This window comes from Equus quagga, chromosome 6 (assembly GCF_021613505.1).
Source record: "Equus quagga isolate Etosha38 chromosome 6, UCLA_HA_Equagga_1.0, whole genome shotgun sequence".
NCBI lineage: Eukaryota > Metazoa > Chordata > Mammalia > Perissodactyla > Equidae > Equus > Equus quagga.
In genome coordinates this window covers 48973571-49000925 of record NC_060272.1, presented here as the reverse complement: position 1 = coordinate 49000925, position 27355 = coordinate 48973571, and the positions used below count along the sequence as shown (strand labels likewise).

At 31.9% G+C, this 27355-nt stretch overlaps 1 protein-coding gene across 2 annotated transcripts in view; it reads left to right on the top strand.

Annotated features, from left to right (window-relative positions):
- The window catches only part of PCDH17 (protocadherin 17), a 95661-nt gene that overhangs the window by 5631 nt on the left and 62675 nt on the right, over nt 1–27355 (top strand). The window lies entirely within an intron of this gene.

Below are 27355 nucleotides of genomic sequence, written 5' to 3'. Positions count from 1 at the left end.
CTCTGGATAATGACTAGTAACTGTCTATGAAAAGCTTATATTCATTTTGTCCTGTGGTTTTCCTGATCTGTTTCTTGGAGTCATTGAAGAATGAACAGAGAACACCAGAGGGTCACACGCTCATTTTGTGCTGTTGAAAACAGGAGGCAAAGTTGCACTAAAGGCATTTGTGCCGGAAAGAATTCCAGGATGCATTTAGTTTGCATACTGCATATTTTTAGTATATCTAAGTGATATTTAATATATATTAGATAGTATATTTCAAAGTTATTGATATATGAGAAAAACCAACTGACCCAGCATGGGCATAGATTCTAACGACTGCAAGTGACCATATTGTGCCTAGTCACTGCCTCGTTTCTTTAATCCACTGCTGAGTTGTGTCACAGGAAAACTTAATTCTTGTTTATTATGAATTCATGTTGCTACAAATTACTCTGGATGAGCAGTACTTGAAATTGAAAATTAAGTTTAACTAAAAGTGACACTTCGGGAGGAAGATTAGTTTGGGGCAGATGAAAATAATTTGTTCATAATTTTATGCTTGGAAAAGCAAATACCTTTTAATGACACTAGACTTGGTAAGGTTTTTATTATTAAAATGGAGTAGTAAAATTTCATAATCTTATCTTATCCTTTCTAACATAAGTGTAACAAATACTAAAACTTAGCAAAACATATTTTCATATGATAGTATATGTCCTGGTAAACCAGACTCTTGTACTTGGTGCTACTGAATATTAAAGTATCAACTGTTGTATTAAACACCACTTTTTACAGTGTTGACTCTATACCAGTAATCAGGATTTTGTTTGATGTCTATATAAAACTGAACAAGAAATTCCTCCCTTAGAAAAATTGTGGTTTCCATGGAAGCCTTTCTGTGACTCGTAAAACTGGTATTTATGATAATCAGTCTCTTTAGAGGGAAATACGTGAAAATATGTATTAATAGATCTTTTGCAGGCATTTTATAAATACGCATGTTATGCACCTTTCTTATATTTTATACCATTGACAATTAAATAGTATCACAGAGGGTTAATGCTTAATCTTCCACTTCAAGTGCTATGAGTTGAATTCTTATTCAGGATCCAGTAAAAATGAAGTTGGTGCAGTAGAATTCTCAGTAAGCCTGATTCCTTAGTCAGTTTAGTGAGGAACAATTTTGGATGGAAGTATCCAGAAGGCTTTGAGGGACAGGGGTGCATATACTGTTTTTACACCATCTGTTCTTGAAGCTGGTCATTGCTCAGGGAATGATGATGATGATGGTGATGGTGATTCCTCTCATTAGCAGTAAAATTTGAGCTAAAGCAAATCACGCACACTCACCCAGGAAGAAAGAGAGAGAGAGAAATAGTTTAGACAAAAAACAAAGGACAAACTACCTGTTATTCTCTTTTCTTCTACAATCTTAATCCATGCTATAAAGACACAGAAAAAGTTAAAGTTCCTGAATTTTTTTCCAAAATGGCTCAATTTCCCATATTGCTCCTACCCTGGAAATAGCCTCAGTATAAACTGTTAAAGCAGGCTCTTTTTTTTTTTTAATTGAGTTTCTGCAATCCTATGAGGGGTACTTTGTAAATTCCTAATATGTTAATTTCCTTTTAAATGTACCAGGTTTTTCTCAATACCTGTTATGGAGTACCCGGTAAATTAACTGCAGTGACCTTCTTTTTTCCTTTCATTTTATGTATGCTGCAAACACTTTGTGTTGAAGTGACATGCTTAAATTAAAATGTGTAGGTATCCCATAATCTTGTTTCAAGTGCGTTTATTACTGTGTGTATTTAACACAGCCTGTTTAGGAAATACTATTAATCTCACGTGTATTTCTGAAGGAAGTATTATAATCCACAGAGTACACTTCGACCAGCAGCTCCTAGGTCTGGTTCACCTTGATAGTCCAGCATCTTCCATGCTATTTAAAAGGTGCACAGCATATTTCTATTGATGGAATGAAAAGAATTTCATCATTGTTTTGAGATACACTGGGAAAGATTGTTGATATGAAATTTAGAAACTTCAGGATTTATAAGACTCATATTTCAGTTTAAATTAAGAATTGTTTAAGTATCAAAAGATTTTGTGTGGGTCACAGCGTCTAAAATTTTAAGGTAAAGATCTGGAGGTTCTTGGGGCATAAGAGTATTTCTACTGAATATGGATACAGAACAATCATGTAGAAACAGTGGTTTGTGAGAAGAGATTTTATTTCAGGTCTTCTTCAAGTTCCTTAGCAGAAGTAAAGTCAGTCTATGAAGTTTTTAAACAATAGACTAGTGATTAACACATCGTCAGTAGTGTGAATCATAACGCAGCATTGTTATAATAAAATATTTTATTCATTTTAAAGCTGTGAAACTGATTTTGAAAAATAGGAGCAGCTTTTGTGGGAGGTAAGGCAAATAGATTGTTATAAAAATTTATAAAAGCAGTTTTCATAAGAGCAATTTCCATGTGAATTGTTTCATATGTTAATGTGAGAATCTAAAATCAAGTAGAGATCACTACTAGTTGTCATGAGTAACTGCTAATCGTGGCTTCTCGAGAATTATTTGTTAAGTCTCAGGGTAACTTCTTAACAGGTGTTTTCAACGTAGCCTGACTGAGAAGAGGCGAGGAGTCTGGGGACTTCTCACTGGTGGAAGAATTTCCAGTTTTGATTGAACATCTGTGTTTTTAGATTTTTTTGTGGCACTGTCACAAGTCATTTTAATATTCTGTCATAGAAGAAAATATATTGAGCCAGCAGATAAGATGTACTAAAATAAATTTTTAAAGAAATGCGTTCTTTCACAGTGTTTTACAGTTCAATTTTAAAAGATTCACATTAGGATTCACTTTAAACTCTTTATGCTGGAAGAGAAAATCCTTTTGATGTATGTGCATGGCCTTTTCAATAAAAGGGAGTTAAACATATGGTAAACACTAACAGTTAATCCAAAATGTATAAAAGTAAGACTGATGCATAGAAGGCTAAAGTATCAGAGTATAGACATTAAACTCAGTATTTTAAAATGAAAAGGTGAAAGAAAAAGTATGTCTCTACTGGAAACGTTATGCCCTGTTGGCCTTTATTTCCACTTCTCTAGTACAAGAGTCTTGACGATAGAGACTCAGACGAGCTCCAAAGATCACGGTCTTCAAAACTTCACACTCTAGTATGTTAGTGCTTTCAGGAACAAACACAAAGTATGTGAACAGTTTCTTTCTTCGTTTATAATTTTGCAGATATTTTTCTGCAATGTTATTCTATGACAGCACCGTTTGACACGTTACCTGCATTCGTTTCCGTAAATTTTATCTACGTCTCTATTTATAGACGTACGGTGGGCGGAGTAGAAAGGGAGTGTCTTGTCCACCTGTCTTTTTATTAAAGGTTTTTAAAAGGTAGAAAGATTAATTTCTTCTTTAAATTAACGTAAGTGCACAGTCATAAAACTTTTTTGTGTGTTTTACCACGTATTAAAAGTAGTACAAATAAACTTAAGAAGATAGTCAGTCATTGAGGTGTTTTGAGTTTCCTTGGAAAAGAGTTTAAAATCCAAATTATTATCATCATTCTTAACATATTGTTACTTTCATCCTTAGTTTTGTGTACGCTCATGAAAATCTCAACCCCGATGTAAATCTGTGTGCATTCTCTATTTTACAATAAATGAAAACACAAAAAGTATAATTTTAACTATATGAACTAGAAACCTGAAAATCTTATTTTTAATATTAGTTGATATAACTACTCATACAGTAATAACTTCTTTATCTATTAGTTTTTATTTTTCAATAGAATTTCCCAAGGACCATATAGGTGATACTTTATCATCCTTACTCTGACATGATAATTCATCAGTCTTTTAAAAATGTAAGAGTAAGATAATTTTTTATTTTACTTGAGTTCTACAATTTTCCTTGAGTTCTATGAGTGAATTCTATAATTTTCCTTGAGTTCTATGAGTGAATTCTATAGTTTTACTTGAGTTCTATGAGTGAGTTTTATAATTTCAATAAATTTCATGTAAAGTCTACATGGAGGATTTTGGAATTTTATTCTCTGCATCTTCACGTTTTTTAAGGCTGTGTGTGATTGTGAAAAATATCAAATCATAGAAAAGTATGCCCTAAAATTTCTATCTCAACTGCTTCAACATATTTTTTAGTCAAAAAAAATATTACATGTTCTAAAACATCTATCGCCTGTGACTATACTGATCAAGCCAGGCCAAAAAGTAATCTAAAATACAAAAAATTAAAATAGTATATTTTCCAGAAACTTTTCTCTATAAAGTTGATGTTGTAATATGTATTATTCACTTTTTTACAGTACATAGATATGTATTTATATATGAGGTTAAAATAAATTAATTATTCTTAAAATAATCCCAAATATTATCTCTATTAAAGGACTAAGAAATATACATATTTTAAATGAAAAAAACTTTCACAATCTCTAGATAAATACTTAATACTATTTAACAATGTAACATTTATACATTATCATGTTTCACTATCATTGTTAGGTTTCAAATTTTTTGCTGTATTTCTGCTTATGTAGTATAATGCAATAGAAATATATCTATAAAATAAAAGTTGTAAATTAAGAAAATATTTTATGTTTTTTAAGGTTAATAAAGGTTTACGTGCATTTATTGCAGTGAAGGTTGGTTCTGCTTATATTTATGAAAATGTGAACAATAAAACTTCTTGGCAAAATTAAATTATATGTATACATGTACATATGTCTTTATATTTTCAGTATAATACATGTATACTTAAGCACAAATATTTGCCCATTTTTATACTTTTTTAATTCAAAGGCAATTCTCCTTTTTTTAAGGATGGACTCAATCCTTTATATTTCTCTGAAAATATGTTAAAACTTGATGACTTTACTGTTTTAAAACTTCAAACATTTTGAAGTTCCTTAGAGTAGAACTGGTCATTCTAGAACAGAGAAAAAGTTAAGGAACAGTTGGCCTTCAGTAGACAATAGGTTGGAGTTTATGCAGATTAAGAGAAAAAAAAATCTCATCTTTTTCTGGTTCTTTTGGGAGGATGATAGGATAGCTAGAGACTTTGTGAGATTATATGCTGTGAGCCTGATGATGAAACAACAGGAGGAAGATGAGGCCACTGGAACTGGGCTCATGCCAGTTAGGAAGTAAAACTTAACTCCCTTACGCTGAGAAGTCTTGCAATACACTCAATAGTGGGTAAATTCTTACAAATGCACCTGCTAATTATGATATTAGTCATTGCTGCAGAATGTATTCCCTTCAGTGATACTTCTGTTTAATAAATCCCACAGGGCCTTGTCTTAAAGTCATATTTTAGGAAGGTTGTTTTTTTTTTTGTCCTGAATTCCTTCAACCAATGACTGTATATTTGTTAGAGAAAAGTATAAACTTCATTTTGAAGTATCAATTTGAAGATAGAATGACTTCTGCCACCCACCTACAAAACACTTTTAAAGTTCATCAGACCTACACTAATCTATTGTCAACCTATTTTAGTAAAGGAGACGTTGACAGGAATTTCCTTCAATGGCACACAGTATTTTACAGTTAGTCATAGCTTTCACCACCAGCTTTGACAGTGATATATTGCTATCCTTTGGTCTGCTGAAATAAATTATCTGCAATAAAGAAGTCCTTAATGACATCAACATTTCCTGCTGTGACTAAGCAGAAGCTTGCTTGTGCTTTCTTGCTACTGCAGAAGTATGAGTTCAATATTTTTAAGGGAAAGCCAAAAAAAAAAGATTCATAACAAAATACAGATACAAAATTGTGGCTGTGTGGGTGGCATCTTTCCCTTGTGTGCACCAAGTTCTTCCACTGATAGATTGTGAAATTGGTTTCAGACAGCGTCTGAGAGAATCTATTGATATACATGTGACGTGCTTCTATTTATCTGCTCTGGTCCTAGTGACATCCTGATTACTGGTATTTGTAGGCCTTGCCCTGGATCTATTCCAGGCAGTTTTATTGTGGTGAAATGGCTCATACAGTTCATTGAGCATCTAGCATAACTGTGCTGAAGATGATTGGCACGTTTGCATATATTTATTCAAAAAATAAGGCAGTTAAACAGCATAATTATGGGAAAACGAATCATAACAATAAAAGACCATTTAAGTTAACAAGCTTTGTGATCAAAGGATAAATACAGGTTGGATAAATGAGACTTTAGATGTAACTAATCTACATAAATAGACTTTGGGCTGATTAGAGGAATGGAATATATTAAAATAATTTAATGGTATTAGAAATGCATTTTGTTTCAGTCATTTTGAAAAATTTAAAGACCTGTGTTATTTTCTTCATGTTTCTATTCAATAATATAGTCATGAACCATATTGGATGAAAAATGGACAAGGTAAAGATAAATACAATCGTACAAGCTTCTGTTTGGTTCTGGAACAATATTTATTATTTTTTAAACTTGTAATGTTTTTGATTGATTTTTAATTAGTGGAACACATTAAAGGGAGCATATAAAGGACAATTTCTTGTTTACTCTCTTTATCAGCTAAAAGCAGCCTTTGTGAAATTTGAAAGCAAGAGCATTAAAACTCTATTTCAAGTTTTCAAAGCTATACATTCAGAATTGTTCTGTAGATATACACTGTTTTTAAGAGACAATTGGTACATGTTTGTAAATTATATTAATACATAATGTAGATAATGCCTTTATATTCAGAAAGGTTCTAATGCTATTTGGTAGCATATGTATGTTTAAATAACAGATTTAATTTACAATGTGGCTAAATAACTAATTTCTTTCCAACAACTACAGTGCTTTAGATATATTTTCTTCAGCTTCTTTTGGTGATAAATTTTAAAAAATGTAATTTAAGCACAAGACATCAATTGGTATACTTCTTTATGGTAATTCTACCTGAATCCTTAATAATCATTGCTAAGCAATGATGGGATTATACTTATACCTAGAATTTTCATGTGCTCCAATTCAATAAAACTCAAATTGAAATATACAAGTATATCCTCTCAATTCCAATAGCTTAATTTTATAAAGTAGAAATGCAAAAAGTATTTTAATGTAGGCAAAAATGGTCACAGGGGTCTAAATACCTCTTATTTTTATAAGCCAATTATAGACTATCTTAAATTTTTATTTATTTGTGGTACAAACACTTTCATCAGTTTCGAAACCTAAAACTATAGTTTTTACTGCTAAGATAGAATATTCCTTTTCTATTCACAGACTGCAATATAAATACCTTTGCTCAAAGCTGTTCATTTTACTTTTCACACAGCGTATTTTATCAGAGTATACTGAGATTATTTTATGACTGAATATTCAGTGGATTTTTTGCTATTTCACCAGAGCAATTGCATAAGCAGAACTGACATTTTAAAAGTAATTCACCCATGATTACCCTGAGAAGGATTATCTCCCCACAGTGTAAAGTGGCCAATATTCGCTTTTTACTCATGTCCCCATTTCAGTAGATGAGATGACAGAAAGAAATTAGAATGTTTGAGAAATAATAAGCTTAAAATCTTAGCAAAATGTACTAAGAGAAAGTGTTATCACTTAGTATTTTGGAAAAAGAAAGAATTAGTTTCAAAAAGGGATATTTTCCAGCTAAAATCTAATAATTGCTTAATGATGCATCTTTTTGTAAATATTTGTCATGAAAGCTTTCTGAACAACTTGAAAAATAACTTGCTTTGATGTCTATCGTTCTGTCAGTGAAAAGCAGAATATTGTGTAAATATTGATGAATTCTATTGTAGTGTCTTCTTGGGGGACAAAATTCTTGCTTTAGATTTTGCTTTTGCATCTATTTTAAAATAGTTTATCCCAAATCAACTTATTTGCATTAAGAATGTGAATAAGAGGAGTTACAAATCATGCAAAACAAAAGAGAAATCAATTATCTTTATTATCAGTATCATTAAGATAGAATTAAAGGTTACATACAAACTTGTCTTTACATAGGTTCAAGGCAAGACACTTGATTATTTTTTTCTTCTTATTTTAAGCTTTGTGGAACCTCCTGTTGCCTTAATGATTTTTTCTCCTTAGTTTTAAACCAATGCTTAGTCTCTTATTTTATTCTTGGTTGATTAAATCAGAATTTCCTGATTAAAAAAAAGTTTAGTGAAACACATTGACTCTTACTCAGCATCGTTTGCCTGTCGTGAGTTTGTAATTATAAAAAACAATGAAAGTGTGTTGGTGCTAATGCATGGACTTAAGTGTGGGGTAAAATGGAGGATCATTGCGGCAGATGTATACATATGGAAAATAGCAAACTTTTTAATACAATGCATAGACTGAAAAAAAGTCAATAGCCTTGCACTTCTAGTGTTGGCAGATGCAGCATAGTAGTAATTATTAGCTAAATTTCCAAATCCTGACATTCTAGGAAAGCTACTATTTATGCCTAGATGATAATAAGGCAGGAAATAAGAGAACTATCCTATTAAACAAATCCCACTCACAGGAATTTGTAAGGGTTATTGGCAAAAGCCTATTCTATAGTGTAGCCCTAATGTCAGATGTGCCAAAACCAACAAATGAAGCAATCTCCCTAAGTGGAGAAAAACTAAAAGAAGGAATACATTTAAGGAGACTTTTTTTTTTTATTTTGAGCAATAGGTGTTCCACGATTTTTTTTATAATCAAGACAATTACATAGTAATTTGGGTTAGAATGCATGCCCAGTTCCCCATCTCAAAACCCAATTTGTTACCACCTGTGGCTATTTCTATTAAAAAAAAAAAAAGAAACATAATTACTATGAGTCTCAGCAGTCTTAGAGTAAATTTTTGCAATTACAATACCTCCTTTGGGCAGATGTGTGAAAATGGCAGATTAATTCCTGCCAGGATCTTTCTGTTCCTCGTGCATTTTTAGGTTTGGTGTCACCTGCTTATTAGAGTGGCTCTGTTTGCTCTGGTTAAAGGTTATGTCAGTGTTTCCATAGTAAATCTCTAGAAATGAAGATCCACAAGTCAGCCATTAAATTTTTCCTTAGGCGAAAAGTTGACATGTAACGTTTCAGCAAAGGAGCGGATAATATTTTCCAACGTGCTCCTCTGTTGCCTGGTTAAGTTTGAATTAGATGGTAGTAAGCCCATTGGCAGTGTTGAGAGAGCAGGACTTAGACCAGCAGGTGAAAAGAAAAGTGCAGTCTTTTCAACTGTGAAATAATATCTAATCAGCAGAAATCAATGGAAGTATTTTTATTCTATGCTTGATCCTAAAGCTACTTAATGCATAAGAATTTTAAAGAGCCATAATACAGATATTGAGACTGGATGGCTAAGGAGACTGAACACTCTATCAATTTCTATTCATTCCTTCTTTTGGTTGTGGTGTGTAAACTCCATTTTTAACCAAGATCTAATTGATGTACTCACAAATTAGTGAATGTTATTAAATATGAACAGTTTTAAACCTATAGATCAGGGTTGTAACTCTTTATTAGTAAAGGTAATTTGTCACAAAGAGGTCTAGGTAGCAGAACATTTGAGGACAGGAACCACATCCATCTTGTTTGTCACTATAGTTGAGAGAATCCTGCACTGTTTCTAGTACATAGTAGGCACTTAAAAGTATATGAATTCTTTGTAATTGGATCTGATCAGTGTTCAGATATGAGCTGTAGCTTGGATTCAAACCTAGAAATTACTAAGGACAAAGTCTAAGTTATTATTTATATAAACATACTGAAATAATGACTTGCTGGTAAATAATTTATTTGAAGGTGGCATATTTTGATAATTTTTATTTATAGTTGTTACCTTTTTAATAACTACAAAGAAAATTCCTATACAACTCTATTGATAATATTACAAGTTCATGGAAAAAAACAGGTGAACAAGGTTCAAATTATGAATGTCAAGCTTTCACAGAATTTGTTTATATATATATACACACACATGTATTTAAGTGCATAAATATATATACAGTATGGCAAGAGAAAATAGTGTTGGTAAGAGCATATCTCCCCTCTTTTGTCCCATTTGTTGGTATAGTTTATAAAGTATTGAAACTAGGCAATTCAGATGTTACGTATGTTTGTTAAACCTTTAAAGATCACAAAGCTCTAGTAAATTATTAAGAAACTAATGTGATCCTTTTTCTATAGATTAATTACATTTAAGATATTTATATTAATGAAGACTCTCCATAAAATGTAAATAATTTCTTTCCATATGATTTTTCTAATGAAATGAAATTATAGATAAATCATAAATAATAATTTTAGGATTACATTTATTTGTATTTGTTGATGTATAATTTTATGATTTAATCACTTTGGTACCAACAATTTGCCATCTGATAATGGGAAAAGAAAATCACCATGGGCGATTAGCAAATGCAGGTAATAATAATAAACAAACTTACAAAGTTTTTCTTAAAATTTCAGAATTTATCTTGTGTAGGTGGTATGGAATTTTCATGCACATATTGAGGAAACATAAGAAAACATTCATATAAACAGTGTGTTGCCCATTTCAATGTTGTTATTTAAAATAATCTACGACCTGCAGAGTTGTTCCACTCCTAATCATTCATTCAATTAATAAATAATGAAATAATTTAAAAAGCTCTTAACTGAAATAATTTACTACTTTTAAGCTATTCCGTGACTTAATTACTATTTATTTGAATTTTAAATTTTAATTGCAAAATCCATATCTAACAAGACAGAGCTTTGATAGAATAAAAGCTTCAAGGAGAATAAGCTTTCAAACTGTATTAAAAATTTAATTGTCCCCATTTGCCAGAGAGGCTGGGATACAAAATGAAGGAAAAAATACTAAAAAAGAGCATAGAATATAAATTTAAGAAGTTTAGGATTCACTGTCAGTTAACATTCATAAAGCAGAGAAAGACTTTCTGAAAGATTAAACTGATAGTGTTAAATATTACGTAAGATAAGATCACAAATAATAAGTTCGCAAAGGGGACATTTATATCCACAATTATCTAAACATTATAGTTCAAGCCCTTCTGTAAATTTACGCTGGAATATTTGGCATTTGGGGAAAGAAGGCACATAGCAATCAGTGCTGCTCTGGCCAGGTGGGATGCTTAGCTAGGTCTCGGTTTCATGTCGTCCAAGAGGCCTAAGTACTGGGAGCAGATATTCTCTCAGACAGTCGATCAGAAGCTGGGCCTGTAAGAGTCCATAATCTGCCGAATTTTACTCATTTCTCTGAATGTGCTCCTTCTTGAACTGTCATACATGCTTTCTTTTAACAAATACAGTTTAGAAATCTACTGGAAATATGACTTCCAAACAATGTTCGCAAAAAATGTGAATGTTTTGCAAATACACGTTTTCATTCATTTATGTTAGTCTTCACATAAAACCATATAATCTAAAAACATATTTCATTATTTAAAAACTTTAAAAAATTGCTTATTTGAAAAGTCTCAAAACACATAATTGAAGGGAAGCAAAGGAAAGGAATTATTTGCGTTTTGTTTTAACTTGTTCTAATTAGTTTCTCCTTATCCTTGCCATCTGGTCTCTTTTCTGTGATATCCATTTGAAAATATATTTTTACAGAGATACATTAAGAACCTTGTATATTTATATCTAATGTAAGTATTTTTTAAACATTTGGATATATATGTTGATGAGACCATGGTGGTGTTTATCACCAGTTTTATCTTTACCTATTTCTTCATTTGGACCCGAGATTCATGTAGCTGATTTTATATGCTGGACCTATATAGTGGTGGGATGGTTCTGAAATGGATTGGATTGAATAGTATTAGGTTTAGCATTATTAGAATGCATTTAATAGACAAGAAACTTTTGATTATTAAAATAAAAGCTTCTTGGATTTCCTTTAATCTAGACTTGAGTATATATTTTAAGAGGTAAAATGTTGATTTTTCTCTTATATAAAAGCTATAAAGTAAACCTCTCCATAGGATTCCCTCTTCCTGTTGTCCGGGCAAGAGTATGCACTACTGAGATATAGTAGAGATAAAACCTTCCATCTGCCACTCCTGAAAGTAGAAAGTTTAATATTTTTACCTCCTAATAAACCTTCTTTATATGTTTATACCTATGCAGGTCAGAGAAATAGACTAACATATCAGTTCATAATGTAAGGAAAGGAAATTTACAGTGAAACTTAGTCAACATATTCCTTAAAATTATTTTCTTTTGAAGTTTTCCGTTGAGGCTCAGTGAAGGTAAACTTTATTTTAAATACTCATCATTTAACTAGAGAAATCAAATCTCCAAGACACATCTGTTATTTAATGATATTATAGTTTGGGTTTTATTTGGTGGAAGTGTGGGATAGTAATGGAAAGGCACTAGGAGTGGGAGAAAGAAAGGAGCTCTGATTCAATATCCCCAGGTAATATGATATGAATAATTGGAAAATGGAGATATCATTTCAGTTGGTTAATTGTGATAAACCTATTATCTTGTTAGAGCATTAAGGTAGAATCAACATGTTGGGAAACAGATAAAACGTGCATGAAAGCATTTAAAATTCAATCATTAGGTTTCATTGCACCCATCTGCTCCCAGGAAATATAACTGGAAACTCAATTCATTGACCTTTACCTGCCATTTTGGACCATAGTTTCAAAATCTATGTTTTCAAGTTGGACATTTGAAGTTAATTTGATAAGAGCTATATTCAGTACGTTTTTAACCCAATTACCTTTTTGAACAAAATTTGAAAAAATAAAATCAGGCTTAATGGACTGGTGTATATTTGACAAAGAGTCAGCATAGTTATATAATGCTGGATCTGGTTAAAGCAACTAATGTTCGACTTCATTAAGGTTTCGATTAATTAGAGGGACTGCTGAACTTTTTACTGTCACTTTATGCACGAACTCCTGCTTCTCATTAATTATTCTCCGGGTCCATATTACACTACATTTATACTTACAACATCCCAATTGCACTAAAATTACATACCATGGCGTAAGAAAAAAGCAGTATTTAGTATTTCAGGTGGTTGCTCTGAATTTCAAAAATTTTGGCATCTCCCCCAACCCCTTTTGTCACTATGAGTGTGATACCACAGAACCTTCCTAAAATGTTTCTTATGTCTTCATTTATGAGGGTGATATATGATAAAATTATACGCTTAATATAAGAAGTGCATTATGTAAATTGATCATGATCTCTTGTCAGCATTTGTGTACTGCTCTCCTCACTAAAGTTCATATAAGCTGGAAAAGAGTCATGATTAGACAGCTGTTTCTTCAGCCTACAAGATCAAATTTCTGAAATATTTATATAGTGATGAGCCAGATGTACACAGCTTAACCTTATAATCCCATTTCACAGCTTTTCCAAATACTTGGAAACTTGTTAAGTATGAAGCTGATTATTTTGGCAGCATATCTCCATTAATAGGATTCAGATCTTCCCTGTTTACAAGTGAGTGCTGTTAATATAATCTAGTATATTAAATCAACAGGGAAACTGAAAAAGTAGAACCTATCCAAGTGCTAATTGACACAGAAGCTTGTTCTAAACCTTTTTAATGTGCTTCTATTCACTTCATAATTCCCGAACACACATGGCACAGGTGAATGATGTAAATGTTTTGTATACTATGCTACTACCATTTTGGAGCAAAGCAGTTACTGCTCAGATCTTCCTACTTCTATCGTAATCTTGATATAAGCCACATAAGACTATACATCTGCCCTTTACAAATATTCCTTTCAGCATCATTTCAACTGCAAGGCTTATTGTCATTTGACATGTGAAATTATTTCAAATGCACTCATCTTTTTTTTTTTAATGAATAGAGGCAATACAGAGTAATGTAATAATGTGTCATGATTTTCATTATGCTTATTTATTGGTCCTGCAATAATAGACAGAGAACTTATTGTTATGCTTTCAGCTTGAGCTATTTATGCGCTGTGCTACGAGGTGCTCCGTTTCAGATTTGTGATGTTCTGTCCTCTCAAGAAAAAGGATATCAGGATCTTTAAATCACATTAGACTAAGGCAAGAGCTTTATACTTTGACTTTTTAAAATTAAGTGAATAGCTTTTATAAACTACCTGACTCTGCTTGAATAAACTCATGCTCCTTCAGAGGGAGGAAAAACCTGTTTTTCAAACTATATATGATAACCTGATTCCCTGTTTTGAAAAGAAGGAAAGAGAAAGGAGACTATCAGCAAAGAGAGCAATCTTGCTTTTTCATTTCTTTTTGGGGAAAATTATTTACTTTGTGTTTTATATTTAGACAAAATGTGTCTAATGCACCAATAAGAAGACATAATATTTTTTATAAAGCATAGAATTAGGTAATCTGTAAGGAAGAGTTCTTCAAGGACAATTGAGATTTAAATATTTGAGATTTTTGGACCCTTGGTTTTTTTTGTTCCATGCAGATATTCCAAAGATGGAGCTGCTCCACTGACACTGTGCCTCTAGACTTGTGGAGCTGAGATTCAGGCACTGCTCCGCTAGTGCCTTTGGATTTCAACTACTCTATCATTGAACTGGGAATTTGTAGTCAGCCTCCAGGGATGAATTGGCTACATCTGACTGCAGGGCAGTTACTCCTTTCCTGTTTGATGTTTAGAAAGTCAATAGTTTCCCTAGAAGAGACTTCATTCATGGGAAAAACAACTATTGCACAACTCTGATATGCAAAAATCTAAATTTTTGCACTAAAATAACTTCAAGTTGTTTTCCAGTATATGTCTTTGAATTTCTTTTTCATTTTTTTCAAAATTAAATGACTGCATTTTTTGCCTAATTTTAAGAGAAATTCTTACTAACTGAAAATATGCTACTGAAAAACCATATCTAAAACAGTGCCTGGTGTATAAAACTCATTATGTACTTGTGGACTGAAATTAGGGGAATTTGCGTTTAGAAAGTGGTAAATGCTCATAATCTGGTACTCAGAGGTAGCTATTGCTAAATTTTTTGTGGTTCGGATCCACTATCCCTTTTCTAATTACAAAATCTAAAGGACTCAGATCTGAACTGATTTAAAGCTATTTTTAATCTTTATTTGTTCCACTTAGTGTTAATATTAACATGTTTTACTGAAGAAACATCAATATGTTCAATTTTGAGGTGTTGTACCAGTCCCTGCTGGCATGAGTAATACATGACATATACAAAAAAATATCATTCTGAAATATGAAAGAGCTGGGATTACAAAACATGTCTGGATGCAAGGGTTTAGAATAAGGGATTGTGAACCTGTGTATCTTCCCACTCCATATGGGCATGTGTGCATGTGCTCACTAGATTTTTTACAAAAAGTGGTATATACTAAACATAATAAATTAAGCTGCTTTTTGCTTAAAATTATATAAATATATCAAAGACATCTTTCCATGTCAATGACATAGTATCATATTATCTTAACAATTGTAGAATTCTGGGTCAATTTAATGGATATATTAATTTAATCAGTTACTCTCTGATGGACAGATTCTTTACACTGAGATTTTATTCCCACTGTTCTTCGTTTAAAAAACAAATTAGCTTTTCAGTCCAGAGAAAGTTGTTTAACTGTTTTCTTTTTCTTTCTTATCAGGTGTAATAATATTTGCTATTCATAGGGGTGTCTTAGGAAGTAAAGATGAAATATGATTATGCATTCAAGACTGATCGATACTAAATGCTGAATGAATATTAACACGTATTATTATTGTTGTTAACAGGAAATGACATAAAACATTCTGAAGCAATTAAACTTTAGAGCACCGATATGCAGACATATTCTCTGTAAAAACAATATTTCGATTGGCCTAAATGCTAGCAATTGTACGAGAGTACAATTTTATTCCAGTGTACTTAAAATTATAAAAAAAGTAATTTTACTGGAATGCTAATTTGTTTTCTTGAAAATTTCCATTTTGACGTCTCTAAACCAGGATTGGCCACTTTTGTCTTAATGTTAAGTAGACCTTTTAAAAAAAGACCAATTGTTGATAGACTTTCTTGCAAAAATTGGTTTCCAGATATGTTAAACTTCTTAAACTACCAAAATGAACTCTGAAATGGAAAGATGTTGTCTTCCTTAAGAACTGTGGTTTTTATGCAGGAAGAGCTTGTAGGAAAAGAAACCTCACACCAGGTAGAAACTGCAAAGAAGTTTTCACAAAGAACTATTGTAGGGCAATGAATACTAGAAAGTTAGAGACATATGATAGCATTTGATTTCATTTGCACTTCTTTTCATGTGAGAAAATTGAAGCTCAGAAATGCTACCCAAGTGTATACAGCTAGCTAGGAATAGAGAAATTTAAGGGTTTTGCTCCTATACCAACGATATCATGTTCGACATGCATGTATATTGAATTACCTGTGGAGTCCGAGAACATCTTATCACGTGAATACTTCTGTTATGAAGTACTGCACTGAGTTCCTAGACTTTACATCAATTTGGAAGAGAATTCTCCAAGACCTCTACATATTAATCATCAAAACTTCTGCTGGAATTATGTATAACACATTGCCACAAAGTCTTTCAAATGAGGAACCAGCAGTAGTTTCAAGAGATTCTCTAGTTTGGTCTTATATAATATAGTGAAACTATTTCTAAATTTTGGAGACTCCAGAAGCAGCCAGGGATTCTCAGATATGATCACAGACCTGGCTTTGATCCTTTTATTCTAATCAAAATTGTTCAGTAGACCTAATTGCTTTTATCTGTGTTTGATCTAATTCAGAGCTGAACAGTTATAGGAACAAAACTATTTAAGGAGGTATGACCTGGTATTAGAACTCTGGAGGGAGCACTGATGAGCAAGCGTTATTAAAATAAAAATAATAAATCTGTAGAATACAGCAGACAATGGTAAATAGAATAAAATAGAAAGAAAAGCACAATACACACAAAAGCGAGATGAATTATATAGTACTTGCAGGTTTTTTTATTTAAAAGAGTGCCAAAATTTTTAGTCAAATGAAACTTGTTTATATTTCTTCGTCATATTGCAACCTCCGGCTAGCCTTTCATTAATTCCACAGGCCTCAAATTCTCCATCCATGTATTAGAAATAATTATAATGGCCCCCGCTGGTTTAAAGGAAATTTAGAAGGGTTGAAATATAGTGATGAGATAACCCTGTGAAATGTACAAGGAAGCAAAGGAGACAAAGGACCAAGAACCGAAGAATACTTTCCTCTGGGAAAGATGGGTTACTTAACTCTTCTTCTAAGTACACTCTAGAGGAACTTGTAATACACTTCAGGAAACTTCATGCGTCTAAGTGCATTTTGTTTTCAGGTGTTGCCATGATGGTGCTGTTTCCACAGTTTTAAGAGTTTGAAATTGAATGTAAACATGCCACAAATCACCTAACACTGAAACCCACTTATAAAAATGTGAACAATTTTTCAATCAGGCGCCTTCCAAATGCATACTCTGTGAGGCAAATCTGTGTCCCACAGAGGATGAAAATGATTTGTGATTTTTTCCCTAAACTATAACCTAGGTAAGCATAGTGCATATATGACAATGCCCTATTAGTATTTTATCTACAGGATTGAGTACAGTAAAAATTTTAATTATATAATTAAGAGCTGAGGCAATCCTTTTAAGCCAGGAGCCTGAAACTTTTTCTATTAAGGGCCAGATAGTAAATATTTTACAGCTTGTGGGCCATATGATTTCAGTCATAACTACTCAACTCTGCCATTGAAGCATGAAAGCAGCCATAAATAACAGATAAATGAAAGGGCATGGCTGAGTTCCAATAAAACTTTATTTTCAAAAATAGATAGTGGGTCATGGGCCAGAGTTTACCAACCACTGTGGTAAGGCATTACTAATGCCTTACTATTAGGTATATAGTTAATAATATAGTTAAATATTGCTAATATTTTAACATGTTAATACATTAATAATATTCTTAATAATATAGTTAAATATTGTTAACAATATTTCTTAACTTTTTACCATTTGTGTGTTTCTAAAAAAATTACACCATGTACATTATAAAAAGTTTCTAACAAAATCAAAATGTTTCAAAACTAGAAGAATACAGACCTATTGTCTCATGAAGTGGTTGTCTAGGTAAGATTGCTTTTTTCACCAGAAGAAAAAAATTCTTGGAATTAGAGTCTTCAAGCAAAGGAAGAGCTGGGGATGTTTGAATTAGGTCTTAAGTGACAATCTGATAAAGATTAGAGATACTTCATTTCATTTTGTGCTAATGTTTAATTAAAAATATGTTAATATTAGTAAAGATACTTAGCTTTATTTTAATTTCAGGTATGAGCACCAACCTAAAATAGACTCTTTCCATTGAATCATACATTTTAAATGTGATACTCACTCTTGTGTTTCAGAGAGAAAATGATAAATAGTCTAGTGAACTAAAACTCATGTTTGATTAATAATTAATTTTTCCTCAAATTTAGGAATGCCTTTTCCTTTGTAATAGTATTTCTGAGGACAAGTTTTCTAAATTACATGTATGTTATTGCCTGAATTTCCATAGTTGTACTCTCAACTTACTCTTGTGTTTTCAAACTAAAAATTAAAATCCAATGGGCACGTTTTTTTGGAAATTTAAATTTTTATGTAAGTTTTGCTTTTTGGAAGGGGTTAGTAAATTATCTTTGAAATCCATGCAAAAAGTTGAGGACTTAAAAATTCTCCCGAAGTATTTACTAATTTCTTGTAAAATATATTGGTTGATTAGCGGTTGGCTGAATTATTGATTATAATTATAAAGAGTCAAAAATTCTCTAGGCCTATCAAGAGTTAGAGGAAGGAAAAAATTAGAAAGGTGTTGCCTCATTCAATTTCACCTTGAATTCCTCCTATTTTTCTTTCCTCCTGTTAGAAACTGGAATGCACCTATGCAGGTGATGACTTGAAAAGCTGATGCAAAATCAGACACGAAACTGACCTTGTTGATAAGTTTTTCTCTCATTTGCAAAATATAACCTATTATCGAAATAATAGTTGACACTATCTTCTGATTGACAGTTTAATATTTTGAGGAGCAAGTCTGGTGAATTATGTTTACCAAAATTATTACATTCATGATATTTTTAATTTTAGTGTGTTGTCGAAAACTTTGCTTATCAAATGGATAACAGACATGCAATTCAGTTCACCTTTTAAATTAGTTATTTGTTTGGGAATCTTACATAATGGTTTATTAAATGTAATATTTTAAATTTCTTTTACACTTTAAAAAGTAAGTGTTCAGAAGTGCCTATTTTTACAATTTATGTGACTATAATGATAGTAAGTAAACATGTAGTTAAGCCTGCTGTATGCATTAGAATATTTGATAATAAATGGCCATTATTATTAAACTGTAGTTTAGGTCTAGGAAAAATCTAGTTATTGGTGTTATATGTAATGTTCAGCATATTAAAATGATTTACATGGAAATATAGAAAGGTGAAAGTGCAGACTTTCAAAGAGCTCTCTTTTTATTAGAGGTGATAGCAGTACTATTTTTGCATAGTATGTAACAATTTTTAAAAGCATTTTCAAGGCAAGTTACATTCATTTCTCATTAACTTATTTCTAAAAGTATTGAGATGGATCATTATTTTTCCCTGTTTCTCAGAGAGGCAGTACAGCAACTGACTGGTGCCGGCTGTCTCTGGCAAGTGTTGTTGTTCTACAATGAATTGAGTCTATAATGGGCAACTTTATGAAAGTCACTTAGCTACAGTTTCTCTGTTAAAAAAAGTAAGATGTGGACAATAACACTACTGTGTATCCTAGGGCAATTCAGAAGAATGAATCATGAGTATCAATACTACTGTTTTGCAGATCCTAATATAAGACAGCATACTCCAAATCTCCTAGCACAGTGTGCACAATGACGCTATTTACATACATTTAGATTCAGTGCAGTGTAGTTTCAAAGCATGTCTATATTAGCTAAATACATTAGACTAAGAACTGGTTTGAATCTACATAATTCAATTTGTAAAAATTTCCTTTTGCTTATTACCAAGTTCCTAAAAATTAATAAAATAAGATTTTAAGGAAAAGTATCTTGCAGAAGACTCAGCATTCATAGTGGTAATAAATAAAATAATGTGTCACCAATTTGTCTCCTTCCTTGTTCTATCCTTCTGTTCATGTGTCGAGAATTCTAGAAGTTCAGGCTTGTAATGAATTTTCGTTGGCTGTATATGAGTGTTGAGTTCTTCATCTTGGAGGGCTGATTGCAGGGGATCCCATTTTAGGTATTCCTTCCAGTGGGAAGATCCTTCAGTATTCTTAATAGAGATGGAGAAGGAACATGATAGGAAGAAAGCAGAGAAGTCTCCTAAGATGGAATGTCTGGTTGAGAGAGAGCAAAAAACAGGAAAGCAAACAACTCCAAACTCCCTTCGCCACCATCACCACTGGAAGAAAAAGGGAAGACTGGGTATTGGATAGAGTTGAGATGGAGAGGCTGACTGTACCAAAGAGAATGGGTTAATTGGGGGATGTCAAAATTAGCAACTCTGAAGTAAATGTGGATTTTTTCCTAAGACATGAACTCGTGGTGTAATGCTGTGCCATTGCCAATGAGAAAGCACATCTAGCATTCAGTGGCACCTTAGTGACCTCTGGGCCCCAAGCTTCAGAAATACATAAAAAGAATGTGCAGCCTTCTCTATTTTGCATGCTTTCATAGATAACAATTATCACTCATCTTACCTTTTGATTATCTCGATTTTCTTCTCTCTTGTCAAAGATGATTTTCTTCAAGATTCATAAATTACATAATTAAATTCTAGCACAGAATTTATTATTGAAGTTATCAGTTTCACTTATAAAAGAGTTAATATTTGCAAGAAGTTTCACTATACAGCACATCACTTTAAAAAAATCATCCTAATTGAGCAGTAGACTTAAAATTCTAACTTACAAGATGTGACTGTCCTTTTTCTCCCATTTTTAATTTATAATAATGCTAGTTTTTCTAAATGTGGTACAAACTTCTCTTGGTTTTATTATGCCTTTAGAACAAAACACAAATGTCAACCACACTATACTTGTGTAAAATATATTATTGTGAAAATCGCTGATAACTACAGTTATTGCCATACTTCATGCACTTTAAAAATTCCAAAGCCATAGGTGCTGTCAGATAACTTTATAAGTAGTGGCTTAAAATGCTGTTGCCTACTTCAGCAATGTACAAAGAACCACACCATATATTCTGTTGAAGACAAAACTATCAGAAGCAATGTCGGTATGAAAAGGCTAAAGTGAATTATTTGTGTCTTAACACTCCATTGTGTTCAATCTGTTGCAAAGAGAATACTTGTGATCACTGTGAAAAGCAGTCACTTTGAATTAAGGGAAAAGTTCAATTTATTTTGTTTTCAACCAATAGCATCCATCTGTGCAATCAACCTTGTGTTCCTAATTCAAAGGAATTTTCAAAATTCCACTCCCCTGTACTCCAGGATTAGGAATGATCATCTAAGTATAACTGAAGCTATAATGATATGATTTAATACCATAAGTAAACATCCAACCCCAAATTAGTCTGTGAGAGTTAAGTTGCTCTCTTAATGATGACTTTAAAGAGTTGAAGACATACTTTCATTTTTTTTTAATAATTCCTATTCTAGATAAATACCTCTAGAATTAAACTTTCTTCATATTTGTATTGCAACTTTTGGGAGATCCTCTTGGCATTTGACATACTTGTCTTTACTCTCTAGTATATTACAAATTTATGCAGACAATGTTGACACAAACATATAAAGTTTATATAGATAAATGCAAAAAATAGATTTAATATTACATATAATTATTGAGGCAAATGCTTCTAGAACCTGGTGCAAAATGTTGCATCTTTTCTTCCTCAGTTTCTAATCTGCTGTCAGTTCTATCTAGTGTATTGTTAATTTCAAATATTGTGGTTTTCATTTTTAGAAGTTCCATTTGGGTCTTTTTTATATCATCTATTTCTGTCCTTCAGGCACGAGATTAAGATGAGACAAGGAGGTACTTAGGGCTCAAAATTTAAGGAGGCACTTATGCTCAGGGCCATGCTTTTACATTCTTGACCATACTTTTAATATTCTAATAGATTTTAAAGGTCCTTATTGGTTAATTCTGTCATTTGTTTCTTGCCTAGATCTGTTTCTATTGATTGATTTTTCTCCTACATATGAGTTATATTTCCTGGTTTATTGCATGCCTTGTAATTCCTGATTAGATCTCAGATATTGTGAATTTTACATTGTCGAATGCTGGATTTTTTTATATTGCTTATGGTCTGAGCTAAATGTGTATTTATGGAATGAATTTACCTATTGGGCCTCTGTCCCAAAGGTCTCCTCTTTGGTGAAGAAACTGACATAGAAAGGCAAAAGAATATCAAGAATGCCAGCAATTTATAAACCATTGCCTCTTGTGTTTCCACATGAAAGATTCTGGAAATGCAAAGAGCTGTTTGGTTTGTCAAAATTGTTCTCTCCATTGGAAATTTCCTGACTGTCCCATGACTCTATATTGGGAAATATAGGATAATACTGGCAAATTAGCACCAAGGTGTTGAGCAACATTTACTTAAATAGTACCTCTGATGGTGAAAACTAATCATAGAATCCAGTTTCCTAATGCTCACGTTATTCTTCTCTCTTCCTTTTTCAGGGATACATTTGAAGAATAGCATTCTGATATTTTTTCTTAGAAATTTATTTGAAATAAGACTCAAAATAATGAGGTTTTTATTTTTCTCATCCTACAGTTGTCTCATTTTTCTAGATACCTAAGTCTTGCTTTAAAATTTACCAGACTTTCATCCAATTATCATTATTTCATGATCATTACAGTGCTGCGAGTAGGATTTTAAATAATAAAAAAGTTATAACAGGAATTGTGTTATATAACTAAGAAAATTTCATATATCATCTCATATAAAACATAAAAGCACACATTTTAGGTAATGTTATCCTAGTTTTACACCAAAGTTGTAAAATTATTTTGTGTACACTTTGTACAATATTTTGCCTAGCTTTGGTACATCTTAGATGCTAATCATTTCATACTAAATTTCTTTAGCGTCTTTACAAAGGTTTTCTATTCATTTGCTTCCAAATGCAAAATTGATTTTAAGAGGCATTTTCTAAGTTCAAAAACTCATCATTTCTGAGGATGGATCTCAGTTTTTCACGATAAAGCCATGTTTGTTTCCTGCATTGAAAGGAAAAGCTACTCTTTGCCATAAATGCAGTCTTAAATCTTTCTTTAAAGTACTTTTTTTTTCTAGTTGGGTAAACAGGAACTGCACACAAGAAAAACAAATTTGAAAGAAATGAAAATTGAGCTAAAGAATTCATATTTAAATATTTAAGGTGACAGTCTTATAGGGCTGTTGCTTGGGTTTGCTAGTGTGGCTAAATGCATCTTTATATCCCAAATCAATTTGTAGTCTGTCCAAATGAATATGGGATTTCTACGTGGATTTTAAAAGTTGGCAGAGTATACCTTTAAAAGTCAAAGTTCAGAAAAACTCTTTATTGAGAATATTTAGTAAAAGAACTTGTATTTTTATAATTCTCAATGAGACAGAAGAATCCTCAGCATCTATGAGATGCAGATGATGACTGTAGATATATTTTTAGAATTACTTTTTATTAGCACACAGTAAAATGAACATTTTTTCAGTTTAGAGTTCTGTGTGTTTTGTTCGTGTATAGCTTCATGAGACCCCACCACAATCAGGATACTAAACAGTTCTGTCCCCCGAAAATCTTCCTCATGCTGTATCTCCATAGGCAACTTTAACCCCTGGCAACCACTGATCTGTTCTTCATCATAATAGTTTTTGCTTTTTTTGAGAAGTCCTATCAATGGAATTATACAGTTTGCAATTTTCTGAGACTAGTTTCTTTCACTCAACATAATGCTTTTGAGATTCATCCAAGTTGTGATATCAATAGTTCGTTTATTTATTGCTAAATTTCCCATTGTGTATATGAACCATGGTCTTCCTATTCACCTGTTGAAAGACATCTGGGCTGATTCCAGTTTTGGCAAAGAGAGCTCCTGTAAATATTCATGTACAAATTTTGTGTAAGCATAGTTTTGATTTCTTTAAAGTAAATACCAAATTGCTGGGTCATTTTGCATCTTTTTTTTTCCCTGCAAATCATGCTTTTGGTATCATGTCTAAGAACTCTAACACTAGGTCACAAATATTTTCTGCTAGGTTTTCTTGTAAAGTTTTGCAGCTTTATGTTTTACATTTAGATCTATGATCCACTTTGTTTTGTTTTTTTTTAATAAAATGTGAGGTGTAGGTTGAATTTCATTTCAACTTTTAATTTTTTAATTATCGGTGGAATTGCCTTTTTGAAACTTTGTCAAAAATGAATTGGCCATATTTGTGTGGGCTGCTTCTGAACAGTCTCTTCTGTTTCGTTGATCTATGTGTCTTTTCCATTGACACACTACACTATCTTGATTGGTGTAGCTTCATAGTAACTCTTAAAATAGGGTGGTGTAATTTGTTCACTTTATTCTTCTTTTTCAAAATTATTTTGGCTATTATATTTTCCATATGAATTTGAGGATCCTATTGTTTATATCTACAGAAAATTGTGCTATTAATATGAATGGAATTATGTTACATGTATAGATTATTTGAGGAGCATTAACATCTTTTCCATTTTGTGTCTTCCAGTCTGTAAAGATGATATATCTCCCCATCTATGTAGGTCGTCTTTGATTTATTTCATCAGTTTTTGTAATGTTCAGCATACAGATTCTGTATGTGTTTTTTAAAAATATTTATTTGATAAGTATTTGATTTTGGGGGAACTTTTATAAAAGTATTGAATTTTGAAATTTTGGTTTCCAATAGTTCATTGCTAGAATATAAAGAGATGATTGATTTTTGTATGGTGACCTTGAATGTGACAGCTTTGCTTAACTTATTAATTAGTTCTTGAAAGTGTTGTTTGTTTGTTTTTATTTGTTTGTTTTGATTCTTTCTTATTTTCTTCCTAAACAATAATGTTATCTGTGAATACAATAACATTGTGAAAATTTTTTTCTCTTTGTTTCCAATTTGTGTATCCTTTATTTGTTTTTCCTGCCTTATTGAACTTACTAGAACTTCAGTACAATGGTGAATGGAAGAGGTGAAGGCTAGGGTGAAAGTTTTTAATCTTTCACCAGTAATATGATGTTAGTTATAAGGTTTTTTTTGGTAGGCACCCTTCGCTAAAGTTGAGGAAGTTTCCTTCTGTTCCTATTTTGCTGAGAATTTTTATCATTAATAATATTGAATTTGAATTTTGCCACATGCTTATTTTTAAAATTTCTGTTTTTAATATTTTAGTGGTAAAAACATCTATTTTGACCCACTTTTACTATCCATTTTCAATTAACTTCTTTGAGCACATATAAGTGGTCATATTAAATTAATCTACTTCCACAAATAAAGAGATTTCCCAATTTTGGCTGACATCATTCAGTTTCGGTAGGTGTTTTCTTTTGGTCTTTCTCAGAGACCCTTGTTTTTTAAGTCATGATTTTTATTTTTTTGGAGAGGAAGATTGGCCCTGAGTTAACATCTGTGCCAATCTTCCTCTATTTTGTAGGTGGGATGTGGCCACAGCGTGGCTTGATGAGCAGTGTGTAGGTCCACGCCTAGGATCTGAACCTGCGAACCCTGGGCTCCTGAAGCAGAGCACGGGAACTTAACCACTACCCCACTGGTCTGGCCCCATGATTTGTTTTTTAGAGTTCTAATAGCATGAGCAAATTGTAGAAGATAGTGCATCTTAGGAATAGTTTATTATTGACCACTGCTGATAAAAATTCTGGTTTTGAATATCTTTTATAAATTTGCTACAATTTGCTGAGCACTAGTAGAGAAAATGCATAAAAGCAAATAATCAAAGAAACCATTCATATCGTGCAGACTTTATCTAATTTGTGCATTTGTTTACTTTATTACTTGTTTATTTCTTCATGTTTTCTGTACAAAGGAAAGTAAAGAATATCTAAATTTCTATCTTCATCAAACAAAATAACCAGAAACAAAAAAATCAAACTAGGAGAGCACACTCAGTTTTATAAGTTAGTTCTGATCTGTTTTTTTATGAGCAAATAATCACTTATAAAACACCAAAACTTTTGTCTTTTTATTCCTGACTTTGGAATAGATCAAAAAGATCTTCATATCTAAAGTATCTACTTTAGAACTTTTCTGTAACAGCCCACCAATTCCGGCTACACTTTTTAAAATAATAAACAAGAAAATAATAGTTAAAAGTCACTGATTCAAATTGAGTTTGAGGGGAACACATTCTAGTAATCAGTTTGTATGGAAGAAGATAAAATTTTCAAGAGTTGTAAATATTCACATTTAATTACTCTGCTGAGACCCAAAAAACTACAAGTGTCTGACTTCAAATTTTACTTTCTTCTTAGACTTAAAAGTTAAGATTTATAAATATACAAGGTAGAACTCAATTTTTATAAAACAGTGTTGGAAAATATCTGAAAGCTCTTCTACTTCTAAATTAAATGATACTGTGATACATATGGCTTTTTTCCTCAATTTTTCATTTTTCTATGCAAATACTGTTATTTTTATTCAGATTATTTTAAATGAGTTTTCAGACACCCTTGGAGCCTGGATATTGAAAATGTTATTTTCTATATTAAAACCAGTGTGATTTTTATAGTGAATTAGTTATATGTTTGTTAAAGGCCAAATGACTATTTCATTATGGTAATTATAAGTGCAAACACAATCTCTCACATTCCTACCTATTTTAATGAATGAATGCAGACATTATTAGTAAACTTCTGATTCTCTACTACTGATTAAGTTGCAAACTTTTAAAATTGTATTTTGTGAAATTTACAATAATAAACCAACTTCTTTCTTTTTTTTACATTTCTTTTTCCCTCTTTCCACCCTCATTCCTCCTCCTTCGTATATCTTTTTGTTTCTCTCTTCCTTCTCTCTATTTTTCCCTTGCCTCTCTCCCTGCTTTGGTTTTTCTTGTCTTTCTTTCCCTTCCAAAATCCCTTCTTTTCTACCTTCCTCTTGTTTTTCTATTTTCATCAAAACAATATTTGGTATCAATACCATTGCCCAGTGTTCATCTAACTCTCTGATACATGCACAGACACACACACGCACACACATACACGCGTATAATTTTAAAAAAGCTCTTCAGTCAATGGGAAAATGTATTTTACTTCTTAAGTCTCTTATTGTATTAGAATTGCTTAGAACTTTAATAATATGCAAACATTTTTAAAGACTGTCCCTATTAGAACAGGTGAAGAAAAATTTCGCCAATCTGTCTCTCTGTGTCTAACTGAATAGAGATCCACATCGCATGAGGCTCCTCCCAATTAAAACGATTAAAATCACAAGAC